The sequence below is a fragment of the Solea senegalensis genome, linkage group LG10, assembly GCF_019176455.1.
Source record: "Solea senegalensis isolate Sse05_10M linkage group LG10, IFAPA_SoseM_1, whole genome shotgun sequence".
NCBI classification, from domain to species: Eukaryota; Metazoa; Chordata; class Actinopteri; order Pleuronectiformes; family Soleidae; genus Solea; species Solea senegalensis.
This window is the reverse complement of record NC_058030.1, coordinates 23,919,766-23,944,897: the sequence shown is the minus strand read 5'-3', so window position 1 is coordinate 23,944,897 and position 25,132 is coordinate 23,919,766.

Sequence of the window (25,132 nt, the reverse complement as noted above, 5' to 3'; positions counted from 1 at the left end):
ACAGTGCCACTGTGGACCCCAGAGACTCGCCGAGGCCCTCACTATCCCGCACTGGACTTCAGCCTGTCACTGATGCAGCGCTGCTCATTGACTCATTTAGCAAACCTTCAGCATCATAATAGCTGCGTGCTATTATGTAAATACAGAGCACTTATGTAAAATTCTGTAAGATGCAGTATATATATATCTATATATATATATAGATATACATATATATCTATATATATGTATATACGTATATATATATATATACGTATATACATATATATCTATATATATGTATATACGTATATATATATACACGTATATACATATATATCTATATATGTATATACGTATATATATATATATACGTATATACATATATATCTATATATACGTATATATCTATATATATAGATATACATATATATCTATATATATACGTATATATCTATATATATATATATAGAGATACATATATATCTTTATATATACGTATATATCTATATATATATAGATATACATATATATATCTATATATATATATAGATATATACATATATATCTATATATATATAGATATACATATATATCTATATATATACGTATATATCTATAGATATACATATATATCTATATACATACGTATATATCTATATATATATATAGAGATACATATGTATCTCTATATATATAGATATATACGTTGGATTTATGGCTGCATCTTATGTGTAGTGGATAGAATAAATCCGATCTGCATGGCTTTGCCCTGTGCCGTGGCCCTCGGACACCTACTTTCTCTACTGACTTTATTTCATTGGCTCTTAAGCTTCCCCTCTTGGTCACTGAGGTTCCTTTTGAAAAATAGCCATAGTTTGATGATGTGTGTTCAGCTGGCTGCCTTCAATTTTATACCTGCAAAGTTTCAATCTAGGCCTCCCTGCATCCTTTAACATTTGGTGCCCGGCAACAAAACCCTCCCCCAACTTTTTGTCCCCTTTCCAGGATTACTAGCAGAGACTGCACTTGTGCTGTTATTTTCAACCTTGGTGGACGGGGGCTGGAGTATGTATTCCGAAAATACTTCAAAGAAAAGCAAAAAGGGAGCAATTTTATGCTTGAATATCCCTCTGACTAAATCCATTGATCATCCTTGGGGTTCCTGAGAGAGAGGGAGTGAGATGGAGAGGCATGTTTTATCCTCTAATAACTCCTACCTTCACCCCTTCCTGCCTCGCTGTTGTTGTGTTGTTGTTTGTCGCACTTCTGGACTATTCCTTGGAGAGCTGCTGAGATTGAAGTTATTTTATGCTTGGGCTCCCCGGGCCCCAATTTGAAAACTCTGGTGTGTCAGTTTTCACACACTCCTGTCATATGGTGTGGAGCACTGCGCATTTGTGCCTTTAACTTTTCTCTGTTCTGTGAGCGCTTCTTGTGTGGGATTCTGCATTTAGCGACAAATAGGTCAAGGAACGAGAACTAGTTTATGTCTGTTTTAGATTTTCCCTTTAAACTTCAGTTGTATGAATGCCTCATCCAGATTATCTTTGTTTTATCTACATTCTGTGAATATTTGGAGGTCAATTAACTCACAATTGTGACGGTCACATTCACCTAGAATGGGTGTGTTTTGTCCACTGAGACGAGTTGAGCACCCAGACTCTACACCTTCACCTTCAGGAGGCGTTAAAGTGGAACTAAACCCCTGAAGCACGTTGTTTTTTTCAGGTGTAAACCAGTGTATATGGATCTCTAATAATGTTATTTGATGATCCAGGTGCAATTCTTCCCAGTTTAGTGTAAAGCAGGGGTGTCAAACTGATTTTTGTTCAGGGGCCACATACAGCACAATTTGATCTCAAGTGGGCCGGACCAGTAAAATAATAGCATAATAACCCATGAACGACAAGAACTCCTTTGTTTTTTCTCCTTGGTTTTACATTTAATGAAGGATATTTTTACAAAACATGAAATTTCTTGAGAAATATAAGTGCAATTTCAACAATATCATGCCTAAATGTACTATTTACACATCACACTGGATCTATAAAGGCACAAACATGTATCTGTTATCTTATCAGGTATCTGGAAGTGAAAAATATTGTATTTGACATTACGTTTACATTGTAATCGTAGTGTGAAATTTTAACAAATTCATCCTGTGGGCCGGATTGGACCCTCTGGCGGGCCGGTTCTGGCCCCCGGGCCATATGTTTGATACCCCTGGTGTAAAGCATTGAAAGTATACATGTTGTGATACAAATCGAATCACTCAACTCTCCTTCCACTTCTTGGCATTTTTCAGGTTTATGCTGCCTTCACGTGCTATCGAAAAGATAATATTTTCCATTTGTGGAATTGGAACTACAAGTGCGTTACTTTAAAGTGCTTTTTCTTGTTGGAGCAAAATGAAAAATGACAAAATCTTGTCTCACTCTACGACATCTAAGGTTAACTCCACTCGGGAACTTGTGTATCAACGTTAGCTCCCAATGTCCCGCGTAATTGAAACTCTCTCGGCTCTCTCAGCCACAGGAAGTGCAAACATTTTTGTTTCAGTTCAGTTAACAGGTAACTATAACCAATTACTTTAATGTTCCCAACTCTGTTAGTTACACTTTAATGAGAGAAAGACCAATGCCTATCTTAGCTTATAGCTAATCACAGGACCCTGAACAGACATTGTTACACTTAGACACATAGTCGTGATGTTTTGTTGATTCAAAAAGTTTTGGGGTAATTAATAATGCCACTGTGTAATGGGAGCATCACTTTTTGTCCGTAAAGTCATTGTTACTAGTATCCAGTTTATATAAGCTGACATAAACAGTCTTTACACGTGTCTTGCCCAAGGAGCTGGGAATCACACTCAGAACCTTTGAGTTGAGAGACAACTCACTCTACCGCTGACAACAATCACTGAGAACATCGTTATAAAATAATTACACCTACAATTACAGCATAAGGTCTGAAGGACATTGATGTACCAGGCTGAAGTGCACATGTTTGTTTTTATGTTTATTTGCAGTGAAACTCTCTTAAGTCTCTCTTTAACGTAGGCTTAACCTGCAGTTGTATGATATTCCAACATGTGACATGTCTGACTGAGCACAGAGGGTGATATTGTGCTTTATGGTAACTTTGATTCAAAAAGGGAAGGCCACTGACACCGCGCTCTGTTACAAGGACAATCTGATTGTTGTACAAATAAAACTAATACAAATGGAAGTTACCGGACACAACAACACAAGGACACAACAATAACAAGAGCACTCAGAGGGTGCAGACCTCCACCAAGACTGAAACACTCCGTTACCTGTATTTTACATACCGATATGTGATATGTGTTATAGCGATTACCATCTCTGATCAGATTCAAATTCATAATTTGATCATTTTTACGACGTCATCAGAAGTTCCATTTTTAGGAAGTTGCTAAGGAGAAAACAGGAAATGATCAATGCAAATACAAATAAAGCATTCACTGCTCTACAGTATGTTGAGTAGACTATTTAAATGGAATCTTTATAGAACTATTTAGCTATAGTTGAGACATATTCCCCAATTTATACAGAGTTGAACCATTAATTCACACGTTTTACATTAAAACAATATAGATTATGCCATAAGTTACCAATGCAAGTTATAATGTTTCAAGATAAGATAAGAAGTACACTGTTTGAGCTTTAATATGAAAATACATTGGCACTCAGACAAGTGGATACAGAGTTAAGATGTTATAGCGCTATTATTTTTTCACATCGACTTTCACACCACTGATGCAAACCTTTTCTTTCACCCTGTTTTTTTTTTTTCCTTTTGCTATGTTGTCAACATGTATGCACTGCGTTAAGGTCTCCAGTTCAAGGTGGTTGTGGGTGCCTGCGTCACATGTAGGGCTCTATCTAATTCTGGTGCAGTGGCTCAGGCACCTTTCAGACACCTCTCTTCACCTGCTGGCGTCCTCCATCTCTGGCAGACTCAATAAAATGCAGCTAATTGGAAGGTGATGACAGACAAGTCAGCACCAATTTATTGCAGTTTGACGACAACCCCTTCACAACCTCTGTGCACAGGGTTGAGTCCTAATGGTAGAGCACTGCTTTCACTCACCCCCATGCAGACGTTTGGCATCTGATGTCTTCACTATGTGCTGGAACGCTGAAGGGGAAAAAATAACCGAACTAAATATTAGCGTTAACAAAATACATCGAGTACAATAAGCCCTGTTGCTTATCTTACTCCCTGCATGTGGTTCCAAAGATATTTCCCACAATAGCCAACACAAAATGATGTCTTTTTCTATTCTGTTCATTCTATAATCAGCTGAAGTATGAGATTTCTCCCACGACATATTGGAACTATATCGTCCGTCCAACATGCAAAGACCAATATCGTTTATGTCACAAACTTAGTCTTCTACCGCTTGATTGCTACGGCCCGATTTTTGAACACTTGTGATGTACTCTGCCAAGAACATTAACTATCTGAAAGTGATAAAGCTTCAATTTGCTAGACCATTAGACTAATTACTGCAATAATTAAGTAACTACTTGATTAGAACTAATGGGTACCTAATTATCCAGGAAGAAAGGATCAGGTGGTAATTAATAGAGTCAAGCTGATGTCTTCTGACTTACCAATGCCGGTTACCAAACAAGGGGTTCAAACTGGTGAGGGGAATGAAAATAGGAAATGCCATTTGAGTGTTTACCTAGCCTCCTGTAGCTAAGACAAACAGTTTGATAGTATCACATCACATGAGTGCATTGGTAATGATTGTTAATGGAACATGAACATTACACATCAATATATTATGGAGGACAATTAGCCTGCATCTATTTTCTTATGTTTCCCTGACCAGAGGTTGATCTCAATAGTATTGATAGTGATTCCAGATATAAGGAAGTATTACATGGTATTTGACTTGAGTTCTTTGGATTACATTTATGAAACTGTTTGTGTGTGTGTGTGTGTGTGTAAGTAGAGATTATATATAATTCTGGGAAAAGAGGAATGGTTCAAACTTGACATTAATCCGATTTCACAATGTCCATCTCTCACAGACACGGAAACATGCATAGAGACAAATCTAAAATTTATAGAATTCTATCATTTGCATAAAGTGTATTATCTAAACATATAAATTGAAGGCGGGGGTTTTGAAAAGGGCTTTAAATTTTAAGTATATTGAATACAGAATATGGACATTATCAATCCATCAATGTGCAAGTACCTTAATGTATAATTGTTGTACGATGGGCAGCAGTCAAGCCTAGTCTCCATATAATATGTATGACTATGAATGGATATAAGAGTGAAAGCTGACACTTTTTGATGTATCATTCTTTTTTACATTAATGTTTGAATAATATGTGCCTGGAGGGTGGGCTATAAATTAAAATGGAGAATTGAGGTATAAATTTTTATGAGTTGCCCTCATCTATTTACATTTAGTACTTTTAAAAAAAAATGAAATAAATGATTAGGATTAAACAGACTATCCTGCGCTGCATCCTTTAAGCTGACTGATCCAAGGTCAGAGGTGCATTCATGGACACTTCACTTTCCTCAAGTGAGGAAAAATGGTGAGTCTACATGTGCAATTATAAAGAATTCATCAATAAACAGATTGTAAATGTCACTTTCTTGCTATTGATTAATGATTTTTTTTATTAATAATTATTGTTCAGCTTCTCAAATGACACAGGTGAATTTCTTGTCTTTGAAATGTCTTGGGCTACATTCATACAACTCAACTGATAATGCTGTTACCCACTCACTTCTTGGCTGGTGAGTTGGCTTAGAGCAGGGGTGTCAAACATATGGCCCGGGGGCCAGAACCAGCCCGTCAGAGGGTCCAATCCGGCCCACAGGATGAATTTGTTAAAATTTCACACTACGATTACAATCTAAACGTGATGTCAAATACAATATTTTTCACTTCCAGATACCTGATATGATAACAGATACATCTTTGTGCCTTTATAGATCCAGTGTGATGTGTAAATAGTACATTTAGGCATGATATTGTTGAAATTGCACTTATATTTCTCAAGAAATTTCATGTTTTGTAAAAATATCCTTCATTTAATGTAAAACCAAGGAGAAAAAACAAAGGAGTTCTTGTTGTTCATGGGTTATTATGCTATTATTTTACTGGTCCGGCCCACTTGAGATCAAATTGTGCTGTATGTGGCCCCTGAACAAAAATCAGTTTGACACTCCTGGTCTAGAGCTTCCTCTTTGTCTTAGGGATGACTGACAGTGACCTGAGAGAGTGTGAGGAAGGACTTGTGTATCTCAATGGTCTCAATGGTCATTTCTCTGCTTAGTAGTGTTAGTATTCATTCTATCTTCTCAAACAGAGTTGAAACACTCATTTTTAAATGGATGTAGCTTCATTGTTTCATTGTCATTATTGTTCTTATTTGGTTAAACACACACTTGAATAAGCACTTTCACCGTGATGAGGAGACGACCTGTAAAAAAGGGAACAATCATACACCAGAATGTACAAATACCTTACTTGTGTCGTGTTAGCACAGGTCACGCTATAAAGGAGCTCTGTGTTTATGCCCCACAGTCTCTGTCGAGGAACGATCCAGAGAACGTGCAATTACAGACAACATGACAGAGAAGGAGAAGGTGGGAGGTCTCCAGTTGACGGCTCCAGTGAGAGGCTTTTTAACAAGTTGAGCAGGGAGGCCGGCATGACTCTGTCTCTGCATATCCCTGTGAGAAGATGCTTTCTTATCTGGACGCAGGATAAAAATAGCCCATATTATTTGTGTGTGTTTCTGTCATTGTTTGGCATTTGGAAAGCAGGGGCTCATATAACTGGAAACAGTGGTGTCAATTAATCAAGTGTTTATAGGCCATGCTCTACAAGACATCAAAGTTTACTGCTCTCAGCAGAGACGGCCGTTTGAAACCTCACTGTTCGTTATTCTAGTGTCTGACGTGGGTGAAACTTTATTTTCTCTCCTCACACGCGACAAATACATAACAAGTTGGCACGCTGTCTTGAAGTTTGTGAGATCACACCAGAGTACTTGTAATAAAACAACACCCTATAACTCCTCTCCCTGTGCCCCAGTGCTGCACCGAATTGATAGGCAGTCTAATCATCTGCCAGCAAGCTGATGGGATGTAAATGAAAGTAATTAGGGAAGTGTCAAACATAATTAATAAAACAGGTTTAAGTTGTGAAAACACTTGTCAGTGGAATGAATGAAAATGTGCCTCCTGTCTCCCCGACACTGCCCTCCCTTTTTGCCACTGTACAATTAGGTCACAGATTGCTCCTAAGTCACTGCTCCCCCCTCGCTTTCCCTTTGACCCTCTATCTCTTGTTCTCACCGCCTTTCCAATTCTGTGCATGTCGACCTGTGTGAAAGGAGGGGGAGCCATGATCCTGTGGAAGGGAAATAAATTTGCCTGTCCATCCGCCGCCTGGATAAAATTAATTGCAGGCTCCTCATGCTGTCTGGGTACAACTGGGGCATTAACATAAGCAATTTGCATCCAACTTCTTCTGCTGGCTGTTTAATAGAGCATTGGACCTGGCCGATAAGGCTTAAGGTCCCTGACGCATTAGCATTTTCATAATATCAAAATATTATAGCACCGTGATTTTCTAAAGCCCATTCATTATTGATAAGAACAAAAGGTTTTATAAATTACAAAAAGGGAGCATGACCTATAATTACGGCAAGCAAATTAGGGTGTGCAGTAAAGTCAGTTACATTTTGAGGAAAAATAATGATGCTGGAGACTTTCTTCCTTCCCTCAGGATTGGAAAAATAATAGATTCCATCACAGCCTCACGCAGGGTTGAGGAGCACGCTCGCAGGTTCATGAGGGACGATGTCTGCACAAGAAAGAGAGCAAGTGTCTTTGGCCTATACGCCACTGTTGTATAAATAAAACAGGCCATTAGGTGAGCGAGTTTTATTTAATAATGCAAATAAATAGAAAACAAATCATGCTCCTTCCACTGAACAGCACTTTAACTCTGAACCTCATGTGATTGTGGGACACATGACCACAATCTGACAAAGAATACAGTAGGAGGCAACCTTTCTGTGTCCAATCATCCCACTTCACCGAGAGTGCAGGAACAACAGGCATCTAGTGTTAAACATCATCATCTGATCGTCGATCAAATCAGGAAATGTCTCCATCCACAACACTGTAGTACATGCAGTACATATGCCAGGCCTGTAAGTGGCGCTGAAGGGAAACACTGACCACACAGACAACGCAGAGTCACAGACAATCACTAATCCGTTCAATCAAGTACAAATAGGGTTTGTTTTCTCCTGTTATTAATTATTTTCCTGCATTTTTGATCAGGGTTTTATTTTATTTTGACAACATACGTGGTGAGAGAATCAGAGAGTGAGAATCAGCAACTAATGCGAGGAGCTAACACATTTCTTAAATAGTCAAGTGTTTGACAGCACACTTGTAATTCTTGTGAGTTTAGAAAATGAGCTCAAACATTTCAAATGTGGACAAACACACTGTACATGTATAAAGTGCAATGAAGCCACTGAGTTATTTGAGTCATATATTCAGGTGGAGAAGCAGATGCCAGATGAAGCTACAGAGTAGATGAGATAATTGAGTCGTTTCTCTGGAGACATCATTACGCATGGTCTGTATGTTTTGCTAAGATGACAGAAAGGGAAACTTCACAGCAAGACATTTCATAGCAAAACACAGACCTAGATCTTTTTTAAACACATTTTAAATTTGCTCTGTAAGCCGTCTTTTTTTAATTTCACAGCTTACGCTCTTTCACATTATTCTAAATCAATCCAGTAAGGCAGTTCAAAGGTCACTTTTTGTCCTTTAAACCTTTCATTTAAGAATATGTTCTTGCATATCTGAGGGAAGGCATTGTATCTGTATTACACATTTGATAATACATTTTTGAAATAAAAAAAGGGGACAGTACATTTTCACGAGAAGCTGTCATGCAGAGGTATGTCCTTGTTATTGCTAACAAAAAATGACCTTATTTCTACAAAGCTTTGGATATGGAGGGGTGAGCAGAGGAGTCCTCACCATTAGGCTATGTCCAGATTTCAGTCCACATATTACTCCTCTCACCTGTTTCTACTGTTTCCTCTATTTTTCCAGTACAGTGAAATGCAAAAGCAGGAGGAGTGTTACCGTCTGCTCATTCACTAAAACCCTTTCCATTGCACTCATTCAAGCCGAGCTATCATCAATACACCAACTTTTCCACCTCCCTCAAGCCTGAACAATATAACGTGATGCTTCAAGACGCTTTTGAGTGTTTCCTCTCATGTGTTTTATGCCCAAATCAAAACTGTCCATTAAAACAGGCTGATGTGCACATAGTCTGTATTTATATAGCACTTTTCTAGTCTTAATGACCACCTGCTTTACACTACAGGTTTGCCATTCACCCATTCACTCACACGTCCAAACAGTCCATCTATGTGCAGCCATCAGGAGCAACGTGGGGTTCAGTCGCTTGCCTACTGGAGCTGAGAATCCAACCCACAAGCTTCCACTTGAAAGACGACTTGCTCTACCACTGATCCGCTGTTACTAATTCTTACAAACTGGACTTTTTACTTTTACCCTGTGATAACGTCGCCAAATAAAAATCCAGGAGACCAGTCGTCCCAACCGCCAACCACAAGTATCAGTGTTTATCCGCTTGGTAGTCAGAGCACATTATAATATAATATATAATATAACCAGTGGGGATTATTCTCTGTTATCTCACTCATCCTTGTGAAGTCAACTCAAAGTTTGATTGCGTCCTATTGGGCCCCTCTAATCACTGCCACATGATGTCCCTCAGTGTTCCAGGCTCCTTATCGTTCATTAACCTTCAGCCATGATGTCACTCTGCAAACCCCCCCCCCACACACACACACACACACTGCATTTCATGTCTATAGATATATTTTATTGAAGAAACAATGCCCATGTGTGCAAAATGTAGTGAATCCAGAGATGTGTTAAAGGTGACTCAGTCTCCACTCTCTGTCCTCTTAGCCTGCTCATTTCCTCTCTATTTCATCTATAACAATAAGAATTAATTAGCCTGATTATTTTTCTCTGCTTGTGGAGAGGCTCCCCATCTGGATGGAGGACAGTCCTCTGTGTGTCTGATTAATTGTGTGGAGAGGCAGTCACCAGTTCTGAAGCCTGGCTGTCTGGCCCAGGTCACATCTTCCAGAAGGCAAGCTAATGTTAGCTCGAGACAAAGGATGTTTTGATGTTAAAGAAAAATGCCAATGAAAAACGATTGATACTTAAAGTAATATTCTATGAATTTACATAATCTTTCAAAGTAAAAATGGACACAAACACGTTTTTTTTCTTTGCATTATTAGGAATGAGGTTTTTTTTTTAATCATAAATATATAATCTGCATAATCCTACAATCATGTTCAACTGAAACTTTTCTATTGTAATGAATGTGTGGACGATTTTCACTCTCAACTGTGCACCTTGGCTTTTTATCTTCCTCCTCACAAAACATCACCAAAGTATTTGTGAAAGCACCTGTTTGACTTGGTAAGGCTGGTAAGAATGGGATTGTTGGGATTGTTGGAACCTCTGACCCTCCTTATAATAAAATAACCAGCCAAATCCATGTCACCTGATTTATACTTGTGGTGTACCTGGTGCAAGGATACGTGTGAGGGCTACATCCTCACCGTGATGGGAGCATTTGAGAAGCATTTGATCTATTTTGCTAATGAAATGTAATTTATTAGATGTGTGACCTTCTGAGGCAGCTGTCAATAAAGATCCGAAATAATGTTGCCCTGAGCTCTAAAAGGACATTCCAAGTCACCATTCAGTATAATGATGAACACTGCATGTGTACCTGACAGTAGAAACATTAAATACAAAAGCCCAGTCTATTCAAAAGCCTATGTGCACCAGAAACACACTTTACTACATACATTCCTGTTGTAGTACTGGCCATAATTGCAGGATTATGTGTCTGATAGGTCTGATGGCATTGGCAGTTCTTCTGTATTCTCTTAAATGCACTTTTCTTATTTCAAATAAAAAACGATAGCCACTGCTAATGTTGTCATTTATATCTCTGTTCTGTGTTGATGCACTTTGAGGTGTGCAAAGGTGAGGTTTGACCAAATGTTATTGCTCTAACCTCAGATTGGATCACATCTGTTCAGGTTATTTTATTGATTTTCCAGTGCACTTCTTGATGTGACCAAATTTAAAGGGGGAAATTACAACATAAAAGCACAAATACTTGGTTTCAAATGTAACCACTCTAGCATCTCAATGATAACGTCATCTACTGACATTGGAAGATTTGTGTTTAGTTGTGGATAAGGCCTAAAACTATCTATCTGTAATGACCAGGTCAAATATCAGTGGTATTTACTGGTGATCCAGTACTTGAATGTATCCTCACTTGTATGAACTTGGCGATGTGCAGTGCACTGCTTTTGCTTGTACCAGAGAGAGGAAGGGCAAAGCCTCGCTCCTGCCACTGGAGCCTTGACTCATTTGTCACTAATGTGTCAAAGAGAAGATGACATTTACAGTCTGGCGAAGTGACTTCCTTCCAGCTCATCTGACACCCTGAAATAATAAATGTTTACCTTTAACAAAGAGGTCCACCCGTTCATGTGAGAAGGTTCCTTTACACAGCAGGTTCTCAATGTATCCACTTTCACACGATGTCTTTTAGGTTTGTTCCATTGCAGTCTGACATTATCATATTCAACTGTATATTATAATACAATACTAATTGCATATAATACACAGTATTGTCTTTGCTGAGTAAAGTTTGGTGTGTTATTAAAGTGTGATTTAATCACGGACTTATACAACGTTTACAACATTCACCACTCAGAAAACTACTCGGTAGTATAGTATTATAGATGAGGTTAATCTAAAATTGAAATGGCTTTGGGAAACAGATACATGCACAAATAACATTAATACAATACTAAAACAAACTGCCTATGAAATACAAAGCTGTTACTGTTTTATACCATGAACTGGTGAGTCATTATAAAACAACAGTAACTTGTTTTTTAGCTTGACTTGAAAACATGCAAAAATCCAATTTGATGTTTTAATGCAATTGCAACACATGCAATTTTAGAGCATACGGAGGACAGTAATCATATTTATTAACTGTTCATGTTATTATTAATAATTGCTTTTGTAAGTGCTCTCAGCTGTGCGGTCATTGTTGAAGGGTTTTGACAGAATGCTGTTATATAGTTATCATGTCAGCAGGATAACAGGTAATGTATTGACTTTGGCTTACGCTGATGACATTTTTCACAAATATTTCTCTGCCAAGCTCTCTGTAAACTAGCATTAACAACACTTGGTCGAACAATCCATGAATTGAGGTTGTATATCAGCGAAAAAGCTGCACAAAATGTGAAAGCAGGATGAAGAGAAAACCAATGTCTAGGCCTTGAGGGCCAAGATGGGCAACATCACACCAGGCTCTTTATCTGTGGATGCCTGTGTTCCCCTGAGAGGAGTCTACACTACATTCAAAGGTATATCAGGTGCATGACCTTAGGGTTAGTGAAATCTACAGCCAAGCAGTAACAGCTGGAGACATCACACACAAATGTAGACATGTGACCAGTGAATTATATTCACACACACACACAGCCCCAAATGAAAATGAACCCATTAATCATGAGAATTCTGTGAAATATTAGGCGCAATAAAGACTTAACACCATTATAACAGCAGCATTTTGTCTACATCCAGTAACGAGTGACCTAAGACCTTGATTTCAACCAAGAAGCTAATTCTAAAGTAACTCTAACCATTTAAAAAAAATGACTTACACATTCTAGGTCTGTATGTGACGCTGCTACAGAACTACACCAACACCAGAGAAGAAGACATTGAGCATGTGCATACGGCATGTGCCCTGCACAAACTTTTTTTTAACCGAATAAGCATACGTTACAATGTTTACAAACACAGAAACAGAGACATAAAGTACAAGTAATTATGAAGTAAACAGAGAAGAAAGTAAATTGTTGTCTACATAAAAACACCAAACAATAGCATTTCTGGATTCCTGAAACATGCTGTATAGTCACAAAATATCAGCAGAAATTTGCTGCTCAACAAGGATAAAAGAGTAGTTTGATAGATAATGGACTCATTACAGTAAAGCATTGTAAACCATTATAAAATACAGTATGACTACACATGAGAAATTATTTTCAGCTTTCTGGCTCTTTTTTTAATACTTAATGTAAATGCATGGACTTAAAAATGCGTAATTTCAGTTAATTTTCCAGTACATGAAAACCGTCCATAAATAGACAGACAGACAGATAGATAGGTGCATGCAATTATTTTTCTCCTACCTATTAAGTTGTGGAGATAATATTATTTTTAATCAAATTTAATTTAATTCTGATTGACTTTAAAGGATGCCAGTGTATAATGGGTAATATGCTGCATCTTTTAAAAAAAAAAGAGATCAATTCTTATAAAATTTTCCTCTCATTAACCTTTAGTTTATTGCTGAATGTCAAAGGCCAAAGGCCATTGTAATCTCCCTCAATGGACACACTGTTCTTGATCAATATGCCTCTTGCTCAGCAACTTGCATTGTTTTATTTTCCTGCTTGTGTTCCACGTTAAGGTGTGAAAGGATCATTCCAAGTCTCAAAGGAGAGGCCTCTTTCAATATCCTCAAAGTAGCGGATCCCACCCACTCAATTGTTCTCGACATAATAATATAAAAAGATTCAGGAAGAGTTGTTTTTTTAATTGTTGCTGTGTTTTTCCTCTCCTGAACAATGCCCTTCCGCCACAGGGTCCCATAACAGCCTACCAGTCTGTGCACTGCACACCTCCACCCTTTGCTATCTCCTTTTCCTCATCTGGCCCAGGCCCACTTCCACATCAACATCCCATTGTCTGAGTGGAGGCAGCACGCGCAGGGCTGGGGCCAGTCCAAACATACTCATCTCTTTCTCTGGACGAGTGCCAGTATTCTTTGAAAAATTTAGCTTTCTTTCTTTCAAAAGAAATGTCACATTTTCTTTTTTGTAAATGAATAAAAATTAAAGTTGCGCTCCCTGTTGGTAAAAAAGCTGTATATCTTCATTTGCTGGCTCTTTTTATGTTTGTGCATGTCATTTTGTCATGTGAGATTCATACACGCACACGCGCTGGAGAAAGCAAATCCCAATCCATCATGCATTCCCCAAGGTGGGCCAGCCGGTGTGTGTGTTTGTCACTGTCCCCTGTCAGGAAAGAGGGTTGGAGCATGTTCTCCGGACGAACCCCCTTTGGCTGAGGAAGTGCTCTTCTATATTGGCCTCTTTGTGGCTCGCTAATCGAGCTTTCCTGTCAGCATGCTGCACAGTCCCAGTGCAGGGTGCATGTGATACGGAGCGACTCCGGTGCTCCAAGGGAAGTTCTGGGATCAGCAGATAACAGTACAGCTCCTCATCTGACACGCAGGATAGTGTTGCCTCTCTCTGTCTCACTGTATTAGGACAACGCCAGTTTTAAGCATTGAAAAAATCCCATTATTCACAGCTTCGACCTGCCCATCTCCCTTGGAAAACCCCATGATTTCCTTTTCAACTTTTTAAGTCTGTGTATAAAAATATAATTCTCCAGATTTGGGTGTGAATCCTTTACCATACAGAGCGTTCACAGCAAAAGCCATAAACATGTTCACCGCTTTCCCTTATGTTTTACACTGTCTGATCTGGTTTGCCAATTTTCTAATTAAAACGGAGTGTTATCCCTCCCACCTGAATTTTGTTCTCCACAGTGAGCCATTATGCAAACTGTGGCCCTCTTTTCAAATGTAAGCGGATTTTATTGCTATCTGAGAAGAGTGGCCACAAAGGACCCATGTTCTGCTATCCAAAGCCAATTATCGAATCATAATCTGTAGGTGTCACTTCTGTTTAAATTTCGCAGATATTTTAGCAGTCACAGATATGTCAGGAGACATTTTCAAGGACAATGTCAAATATACTATATTTTACTGCTGAATAGACATTGTGATTTTCTTGCTTTCTTGGCAGTCCTTCTTTACTCAGGTGGATTATCATTGTTCATGTGGTGCTCCTACAGGTCCAACTGGTCTTGGACAACCGTTAGCTGGATTTAAGTGGATGGAGTGTGTATTATACAATTGTACGCATTAGAAAGTCAGCATGGCTAAGTTTACAGTGTACATTTGTCATTTCTTCGTTCAATATTTACATTCTCTGATGTAAATTACAATATTGGGGACAAGTGATTCATACTAATATCAGGTTCATTCTACTGTTCAAGTGTAATGGTTTGTGTTCTCTGGATGTGTTCCAATAAAGTTATTGAATGATGTCCATTGTCTATTGGTTTTTCCTCCACTTGAGGGTTGCAGTCACTGAAGCCAATCCCAGCTGACAGTGCGAAAGTCGGGGTGCACCCTGGACAGATCACGCATCCATCGCAGGGCTAACACACAGAGATGAACAACCATTCACTCTCACACCTCAGAGAATTAAATTTTTGAAGAATTTTTTTCAGTATGTTTCTGGACTGTGAGAGGGAACCACAGTAGTAGCTAATCATTATAAATCACACATTTTACATGACTGGAAAATTCAAATGTTTTGAATGTATTTCATGTTCAATTTCTTGTATTGTGTCACCGGATTTAAAATGTATATTTGTTTTTCTTTTATATTTAGCTTATTATGCTGGAAGTTATTGTGAGAAATAAATTCACATTTCTATTTGTTTATTTTCTGAGCCAATGAGTAGCGAGTTGTAGGTCATGTGTCAAGAGAAGAGAGGGAGAGAGAGCGAGCTAGCGAGGAGTTAACGTGCCACGGCTTACAGGTGCTGCGGTGCTCGATAATATAAGTTATCCGCTGAAATACGTAACCCACATATTTCCTGAAGTTGGTTCCTGTATTATTGGAGTACACGAAACGTGAACTCTGTGTTTTCAGTGGAGAGACTGTTGTGAACAATTTCATCCGACGAGGAGTCTATGTTCGGACAGTTAGCCACCTGCGTTAGCCTAGCTCTACGGTGAGCAAGAAGCTACCACTCTGGGATGCTAAGGGATGTACGTTCGCCGACACATTGGAGTAACCTAGATGAAGCTGGAGCACCATCGAGATGTTCTGTGAGGGACACTGCACGGGATTCGGGAGAGCGGAGCTTTGTGGGCACTTTCTGCTCAGGAAACGGTGAGTTGCCATCAGTTTTTACCTTCTTCTAACTGAGAGTGAAGCAGCTAATTTAGCTAAGTTAGCTAATACGTAGCAAGCTACACATCAGACCTGCAGAAAACTGAAATTGGTATTTACGTGTCTTGCCGGCTACAGGGCTTAAGTTTTATTTTCATTTAGTGAGGTTGAAAATAACCATTATTTGAGTTGGGAATTTAGTGTGCACTTGAAGTGTGTTTTTGTTTGGTGTTGGTTAATCCAATAAGAGGTTTGTAATCCAAGTGAACCACATTATTTTCTTTTAATTTGACCTTTTACAACTAAATTATATTTATTTGGTTATTTGACCGTGTGATTTAAATGTGAATATTGGTAAATTGTTATTGTTCTTATTCCAGTGTGAATATTTATTTTCTTATGGTATGTTGGTTACATCTGTTGGTTTTGGGAACATGTATGAAGGTGTATTGATCATAATCTAAATTGGTTTTGCTGTTCTATTGGTATTGCTCACAGTGAAAAGACTAAATTAGACACACATTTATAGTTAGAGACAGCAATTTCTTGAAAGAACCCAAGGTAGTCACCTCTACTTATACCCAAAGTGGCAAGGCGGTGCTACGGGGTTGATACGTTTAAATACATTATTGCATTCATTTTGACCAGACTGCTTAACTTGTTAACATGACATTTCTATTAAGCTTAAAAAAAACAAAAACTGAGAAAAGAATGATTCATTACACAAGACGCATGTCAGTCCGGGCTTACAAAGTAGCATGGATACGTAAATTCTCCTGCTGCCAGCGGATGTCACACGCTCACTGCTGGACAACTGGTTTTGTTTGGAAAAACAGGAATATCAAATGCAGTCGTGAAAGTAGTGAGGTATAATGACTTTTACAGGTGACATTTTCTGCTGGGATATGGTGCCGAGCTCATGGGACAGTGCAGCTTTGTGATGAATACTTTGAATCAGAGGGATCAAAGGACAGTGCCAGGCGTATGTTGCCTTCTGTCTTTGCCTCGTGAAATGAGATTCGTATGCCACTGAGCTGCCATGCATTTTTAGCATTAAGTAATATCACAGCACCAACATGGGGAACCAGCCATATGTGTTTGTATGATCGTGCGATTTGTCCTCTTGTTGATTGTCAGCTTTCTCATAACTGTTATGCATACAGTCTTTGTTCCTTTAAATTTGGTTTATTCATCATTATCTTACTTGTAGTCACAGTAGTTGTTGTAGTAGTATTTGTTTTATTGTGTCACAAGATTAGATTATATCAAGTCACACAAAAATTAGATTGTCTTTTACACAAAATCTTCCTTCACTTCCCGTACTAGATTGTCTTTTACACAAAATCTTCCTTCACTTCCCGTACAAATGCAAACAGCATACACAAAGTCAAACAATGACAAACATCAGTGATATTTTGGTAACACTTTATTTTATAGTCCATTGTTGACTCTCTATTACTATTAAACAGGTATTCAGTATCATGCGGTCAGTGTTGTGATAGTATGTGCATATCGCAACATACATTTTATGTAACATATACTCTGTAATTATGCATAAAGACGTATAACATTGGCAAAATTTTAACTTATCAGCTTTAGATTGGTAGTATGTTTAAGATAAACAAACATGTTTTCTAACACCTCCAGTACGTCTTCAAGCAACACTATGCGATTTTTAACTTGGAAAATAACAGCTTCAAAATTAAGTTTGACGCTACTCTGACTTGGTGTAAGGGAAAATGGTGCCTGGCCCGTTCCTACTCTGAGCCCACATCGTCTCTTCTTGCACAATGTGAGTATTGTGTTTGAGTTTGAACTCCCTGAGAAGTGTGTAACCTCCCTCAGTGATTCAAACTGCCAGAATCAGGGACACCATGTTCAAGAAACATGCTCAACTGTGGATCACATTCAAGTTTCAGTGTGAAAATATCAAAAGTTCTAAATTTGGTGTGTTTGTTATAGCTGCAATACTGCACGTTCAGGAAGGCAGGGCTGGGATTATGTGGAATTTTCCACTCTTTTACTCGTCAGTGTATTGGATTAGGCTCTCATCCCTGGTCAAAAGTCTGATAGGTTTTGGTTTTGTTGATGAAAACAGCTTAACCACTGGGACCCAACCAATTGAAGATTTGCTTGTGGCTGCAGGGGGCGCTGTCGCTCAGTAGAAGTTCCAGTGCTGTTTATGTCTTTAAAGATCCACAGAGTTTATAAGCTTTTGAGGCAAAAAACAACAGCACAACTTTATCACTCACTTTGAAACATGCCGCTGTGGCTCATGTACTTAACCATGTGTTTATCATTCTGAAATAAATTCTCTTTGCCACTGTGATATGCATCAATTTGGCCATGACCCTCTTGATTCTCTGAACTACTGTGTACAATTGTTATATATACATACAGATGAGTTATTCTGTCACATTTTGGCATGGCTGAAAGATGTGATAAATCTGTGTGGTGGAACACACACACACACACATTTGCATTATGCAGTTTCCATACACAAAATCAAATTGAAACGGGTAAAGCCAGAAATTAATTATCCATCTAAAGCAAATGTACTGGAAAATATAATTTATGGAACAATTATGAAAATGGTGCACTTAAGTGAAAACTCCACAATAATTTAATTAATATTTCATTGGATTACTCTTTTAATTCTTCTCCATGGTGAATGTGATGGACTGAACAAGGCTGTTGAGTGGAGTGGCATTTTAGGTAGAGTCACTGCTTTCAATGAGATTGGAGCTGGAACATTTGCCCTTCACATCTACTGTCATAACAGCCAGCTTTTTTATCAGTGATTAAAACATTGACAAGATGAGAAGTTGACTCTTGGTGCAGATATGTTATATGGTAAATCGTAATATTTACTTCCTGCTGGTCATTTTGTAGAATGTTTCAGCATCTGTATGTTGCAAGAGTGACTGTGGGCATGTGTTCACCTCATATGGTTCTTTTTTCTTCTTTATACTCAGGAAGGATTTGTCCTTCTTCCTGCCACCCATCAAATGGGAACACTGCTCTCTTTGGCATGCTAAAGAGCGCCGATATTTTGGTCTTACATTTAAAGAGGGAATTACGCTGAGCTATTGAGGGCTTATGTCCAGGGCATTTTAACTTTTTTTTTTTTCTTACAATTCTTGAAAGTCATCCAGGCACATTGAAAAGATGGGAAGGTTAGTGAATGGATATAGAGGTTATTGACTGCACTGAGCTCACTACTTTGGGGGACAACAATGTGCTGACTGTTAGCCAAGGGGTGGCTCTACGGTTTTCAATGGGGACATAAGTGTCCCGAGTAGCCTTTTTTTTTTCCTCAAATGTTTCTTCCCTCTTTCCCTTGTAAGCTTTACAATGAAACCAAGTTGAAAGCAGCAATTTGTAAGTCAAGAGCCTGGCAAAAAGGGTGGTGTTTCAGAAAACTGAGTTGAAAGTGTAAGGCGTGTAAAGTGAGCGCTGAACTCTGTTTAGGGCAAGTGGAGCTTTAGTCAGCTTTGCATGCCACTTAAGTGGCTTCCTGTAGTTGCTATATAGACAACAGCAACACTGTATCACAGTTACCAGGGGAGGAAAACATGAGCTCAAAACAAAGATGAATATACTGTAAAATATCCATTACGAAGCCATGTATATGGCCATGTGGTGGACAGTAACTTGATAAAAAATAAAAATGTTTTGCTGTGACAAATGTCCTTTCTGCTAATTTTTTTTTTCTATTTCAAAATAATAGTCTGGCTGTGTGTCATTGATTAAATGCTTTTAATATGAAGATGTATAATTACTGTGTGGTGATCCACAGGAAGAACCAGGGCTGTATTAGGTTTAAGGACTTGGTTGAACATGATAGCAGCTGTGATGGACAAGTATTCACATTCTTTACTAATAAAGAACTAAAATACAATAAAAGTACTATGTAGGTTAGTATAAGAAAAAAAAAAATATATTAGAGGCACTTAATCCAGTGACAGTCAGTGGTGCAACTATTTACTACTGTACTGTACTGTTTCACCTTTACTGTAAAGGTGAAAATGCACATAATTATTTTCTCCAAAACTAGTCAGTTGTTTGGTTTGTGAGAAATATCTGAAAATAGTGAGACATCACATCACAAGGTCCCTGCTGCCAATTTACTGTGTGTGGCAGCACAGCAACACTGATCCTTTAACCTTTCACTCAGACACACACTCACTTGTGTCAGCCCCCTTGAGCCAGGAAAGTTATTCTTTCATGGGGTCAGATCCGGGTCAGTGTGTGTACATCAGAGGTAAGTGACCAGAGACGGCTTACAGTATGTGATGAGGAACATCATTTTGATATCACATGTTGTGTTTGATGTTCAAATGTTCTTGAAACAGAACACAAACTATTACGCATGGGTGATTTAAAAAAACAAAACAAAGGAACATTTGAACAAAGTCAACAGCACAAACTAATTACTAATTGCCACAATGTGTTTCTAAAAGTAAGAAAGCTGATTTTCTCCCAAAAGTTATTGACAGACTCATAAACCTATCCGTACTTTTAATTTGTTAACTCAATGACAAATATCCATTATGTTTTATCCAATTTTATATATTATAATTATCAACTTCAGTTGAATTGGCAGACATACAGCACCTGTTGCATATTTATAAACATAATGACAGTAATTATTTGGATGGATGTAAGTTCATTATTCACTGTACTTGGTCACCATCAGTTCTTGATGGAAATATCTGAGCTGCCAAATGTGTTCACTAGTCAACATTGCGAGACAAACAATGCTCACATTGACACCTGTGCGCAGTGTAGAGACTCTAGTTGGACCTAACTTCTAAACTTTGGACTGTGGGGTGAAGCCCGAGTACCTGGAGAAAACCCACACAGACGCACCAGCCGGACTGTGGTTTGAACCAAAAATTGCTGTGAAACATACTGATTCCAGCTGCTTTAAATGAATTTTGTGTTTAGCAATAATCCTTAATGACATCTAAAAACATAACAAATAATTCAATACCATGAAAGTACATAAGACTGTAGACCTCCTGGGCAAACAGTGTGTAAGAAATCCAGCTTGGCTTTCTGGGAAATCTATATAGTGACAGGTTAACTGTAGCCTCTTAGGCAAGCATTCTTGATGGAGTCCCTGAAGTAACAAAACGATTATGAGAGCCATGGGCTGCCACTGGAAACAAATTCACTGACACGCTGATAAAATCCCTGCCCCGTGTTTATGTGCCATTTTGCAAAGAAATCAGAAAAGGTAATCATGTATGGAGGCAGAGGTTAAGAATCAATGTAACAGTCTATTAAGTTTAATGTAGATATGTAGAATAAGCATATGCAGAGAGACATTAGCATAAATCTTGGTTACACATGAATGGTGCAGTGCACTCTATTCTCTCCCTGCAGTCACGTCTAATGACAAATACTGTGAATGAGCCATGTCAGCCTGCCGACTACTCTCCTGAGCTCTCAATTAGCCTCCTCACCAGTAAACTGCCTCTACCAGTCCATTCACAACTCCACTATAATTCACATTTTCAAAAATGAAGTGCAGTAAAAAGATTTAGAAACACCTCAGATAATAGACTAGAGGAGACTCTTTCAACTGTAAACATCATTGGACCTTGTGTCCATGTGAGTTATTTGCATTTAGGAAGACAGACGATGACTCATCATGTTACTGAAGATGACAATTTCGACTGTGACTATAATCTCAGGATTCAGATGTTTTACCTCGCTCAGGCTTGTTTATTCTCAGAATTCTGGCTCTTTTAAAATTGTGTTTTCAAAGGAAATTTCATATGTGGCCCTCTACCTTATCATGTGCTAATTTAATTCTTACCCAAGGGACTTTAAATGCTGTTGATTTAAATTCAGGTTTTTTTAAAAAAAAAAAAAAAATGTAACCAGCATAGGTTACATAATAGAATAATATTGAACAAATTGGGCACTGTACTTGGTGTACTACATGCAAGAGTAACACACAGCATGTCTTTGTATTAATTATCATCTTATGACTTCAACTAAAAATATTGCCAATTTCTGCCACTGCATGCAAATTAAATTACACTATGCCAAATTCAGGCACTGCCATGTTCTGCTGGTGAGAGCATTTAGACTTTACATACTGTAGCATTGACTATAGTAGAGCTACAGTATGTGTGCTATTATTTCCTCCACTAATGCACCAGCCAAAACAATTGCAAAGTCAACCTCAGCTGTCTCATCCATTTTTATTATAAGCAAAGAAACACTTGAATTTAATGCAATACATGTATCTAGTCTCGTACTTTGACATTTGCTTAAATTGAGTTAGTGAGGTTTCTGACCTGTGTGATAAAAATGTGAGGAATAAGATCTTTATATAGTATAAGAATCTTAAGTCAGTGCTGACAACTAACAGCAAACCATTATAAACATTATTATAAACACATATATATGTATAAACATGGCTTTTCATGTCATATATATATATTATATATATGACATGAAAAGCCATGTTTTCTCTTGAGTTGGTCTCAGTGTGGTGCCCTCAGGGGCTAATTGGATTGGTGTTTAGGACCTGCAGTTGAGGCAAAGATTACCTCCCTGCATAAAAGTGTTTTTGTTTTCTTGATTGTCTTGTCTCTTCCCTTCCTTCCCTGGTCAATTCCCCCTCCTCCCCCCTCTACAGCTGCACAGGCCATCGAAGGAGTCATGTAAGCATACTTTTGTCCCTGCATGGGAGGAAGAAGAAATGATCTGGTATTAAATTTCAATAACACGTTTTCCCAGGTCCTCCAGAGTACAAGCAATCAAGGGTTAAATTGGATCTGTAACGTATGCTCGGTGACCCACAAATCGCTTACCCATCAAACAGACTCATTACGAGCCAGCAAGCAGATGAGTGTTTGTGAGCCTTGCCTCTGAGCGGTAGGGATTGTGTGTATTACCGCTAACACGACTGAGGTATTTAAATTTTGATTTTTTCGTAATGGGTTTTGACATGTTTCATTTCCTCTGGGGGAAGTGCCCGAGACCTCCGAAAGTAAATGTTGCTAAAAAGTCATCAAGGCAGAATATTAAAATGCCATCAAATAAGAATTTCACTAATGCGATGGGGCTTGGGCTTCAGGTACGCAGGGCTGGGGTCAGAGGGGCTTGGTTCTGGGAGAAACACTATTTGTTCCCCTTGGCTGCCTTCTTTCCCTCTTAAATAAATTATTAAACTACTTCACCCCCCACCCGTCCAACTCGTGTGTCTCTCATAGCTTAGCCCCAGCTTTGAACTAAAAGGCCAGTGAGAGGAAAAACTGGTACTTCTGTGCTTTTACAAGGTTCAGCATTCAACGCTGTCATCCTGTTGTTGTTTTTTTTGTTTGTTTCCCATGATTAAATCCCTTGAATTTAAAAGCAATAATAAATTGATTTTAATACTATCATTGTGTTATTGACTTCAGATGGACTTCCACAAATGGTTTAACTGTGAACCTGTGTTTCTGTACTTAAAGTGTTCTGTTTTGACTTTTATCACCAAGGTTTAAAGCACTGCATCACTGGTAGTTTTTGTATTCCACGGGCATTTCTATTGAGGCCATTACCAGGCTGACAACCCACCAGCTGTCACTAATTGCCCACTAATGGGGTTTGGTGGTCTGATGGTTTGTCTGTGAGATGCGTTCCAATTCTATATCGGAGGCCCTTCTGGCTTGCCAAATCAAAGGGGACACACTTTAAAACGCATGTCATGTTATTCTGTTATATTACCGCTCGTTGCACCTCTACAATAATGACAAATTTACAGGGCAATATATGTGGAGACAAGATTCCTTGCATATATAATTAATTACAGATTATTTAATATTCACCTGACATTACGTTATGTTGTTCAAAATCTAGCAATGATTGCTTTGTTGGTGGCAACGGCCATTATCATGCATGATATTTTCTATTTCTTGTCATTGGAATGTTTGCAGGGAGACAAGAGGGGCTTGTGTCTGCCCTCTGCATCAGCCGGCCCGCTAATAGATGTGAGAAGGTCATCTGGCATTAGTGGCAGAAGTACGTTAGCATTTGTGCTGAGCGTCTCTTGCCATACTGTGTGCATGTTTGAAGGCGCATGGACAAGCAGGCCCTTTCATGGTGATGAATGGTTTTTTTCAAGCATTCTGCTCCCTAGTTATGAGAAGGGTGACCTGGTCATTGGATGACTTTATGAAGCTATAAAAAATGTATGTCAGTCTGCAGTTCTCTAATGCCATCCCTAAATGGGGGGAGGGGTTGTCGGTAAGCTGGAATGGTAAAAAGGCCATTTACCGTTACTCTGAGTGGCTCTCTGACTGCCCTTCTCCACTTATCTGACAATGTCCTTGTCGTCAAGACAATTTTTAAATCTTTTTTTATTTTTCCGAATCTGTAGGTTACATTTGAATTCGGGTACAAGCCAGTATTTGTCCCTAGTATTTTGCAGTTCAGTCCAGTTTACTAACTTTTTTTATGGTATTGGTAATGTTGTTCCTCTGCAATTATAAGTGCTTGATTCTCTCATATCATGTCCGTCATGTGTAATGCTGCAGCTGCATAAGTGAATAAACTGGTTTGGTGTAGTAATGTGGATTATGTATACTGTATTGTCATTCACATGTTTCGACTTGGTCCTTGGTTGAGAACAGTGAGCACTACAGTGAACTGATCCATTGTTTTTCCCCATCCACATGTGACATGGCTGGATGCCATTAATCACACTTGTCTCCTTTTTAATAAATATGCAAATTTATATTAGCCAAATGGTGTTACAGCTTTTGTGTCATTAATAAATAATGAGCCTCTCTGTTGAATATGTAAGGTATGTGGATACAAACACTTCACATGAGCAAACAATGATGCACAGCCAACAGATGTGTCTGACTCTTTTAGATTTAAGGATTGTACTTGTGAATCAGAAAAAA